The sequence below is a fragment of the Terrapene carolina genome, unplaced genomic scaffold (assembly GCF_002925995.2).
Source record: "Terrapene carolina triunguis isolate 2854851 unplaced genomic scaffold, T_m_triunguis-2.0 Scaffold570, whole genome shotgun sequence".
In the NCBI taxonomy this organism is placed as follows: Eukaryota; Metazoa; Chordata; order Testudines; family Emydidae; genus Terrapene; species Terrapene triunguis.
Genome location: NW_020664921.1, coordinates 249,989 through 251,191, shown reverse-complemented (window position 1 = coordinate 251,191; position 1,203 = coordinate 249,989). Strand labels below are relative to the sequence as shown.

General features: G+C 40.1%; 1 non-coding gene across 1 annotated transcript; it reads right to left on the bottom strand.

Annotated features, from left to right (window-relative positions):
• TRNAK-UUU lies at positions 1-73 on the bottom strand. The gene has a single exon. It is a non-coding gene; the product is annotated as a tRNA-Lys (tRNA).
• Positions 74-1,203: the final 1,130 nt, after the last annotated feature.

Sequence of the window (1,203 nt, the reverse complement as noted above, 5' to 3'; positions counted from 1 at the left end):
CACCTGACCAGGGACTTGAACCCTGGACCCTCAGATTAAAAGTCTGATGCTCTACCAACTGAGCTAGCCAGGCTCATAAAGTATGAAGGCCAGTTGGTGCAGAGGAGAAAGTGGTCAAGAAAAAAAGAGCAGGAAACAATAGGGGAAACCTGCTGCTCTCTCTCTCTCTTCCCAGCCCTAGCCTGGCCTGGTATTAGTGCTGGTTAAGAATAGAGGAAAGTATCTGCATCTACCAGCCTTTTATAGCTGTATAAGAATCAGGCACAATACAGAGGTACCCATCTGCAAGTGCCAAATGGCTGAATTGGCTAATGCAACCTGTAGAAGTCCAGGGCACACTGGGCTATAAAGTCAAGTGTACATCATCATCTCAAAGGGATAATGATAGGAAGGTTCACAATTGACTAAGTAGTTACATACAAAGATCATTGACTATTCATGCTCATTAGCGTCACTGTGGACTGAGCTTTTTTCCTCTCTGTCTCCATTCCAGAACATCAGAAGTACCTTGAGCAGGTATGTGGCTCCTTCAGACTCCCGCTTAGATTTCAGGATGCCGGGAAGGTGTTTGGAGACTGTATGAAAATCAAAGCTCTCTAAAGTGACTAATAGCAAAATGTGGGCATATGCCCACTGTGCACCTTAAACCCCAGGCTTAATACCCTTTTATAGAAATAGACCTTTGCAAATAATTTAATATTTTGCTTGCTAGCTAGCCATACCAAAATTATAATAACAATAATATTTCTGGTCAACGCAAGATGAATTTTTTGGAGAAAGTTGCCTGAAAAAGCCTAGCGTTGGTAATCAGCTGTCATCCCCCTGGTGGTCTTTCGGTCAAAATTGTGCACTCTCATTGCCACGGCCTGGGTTCAATTCCTAGTTAAGGAAACTTTTCATCACCACATATCGAACAAATCAGACTTTTCTAGATCCTCAGAGCAGAAATTAGGCATGTTCCAATGTGGACTGTTTATATAAATAGAGCTGTGCAAATCATTTGTTGTTTCGCTTGCTAGCTAGACAAACCAATAAAATAATAATCGCCATCATCATCATAATTCACATAGACCCCACATGAATTTTTTCAGTTTTCTTGCTGAAACAAAACTAAAAAAAAATAATTATCATTTTTGGTCAAACCAAAATATTTAGTACATAAAATATTCATCCAAAAAACCTTTCATGCAGGTCTATATACAA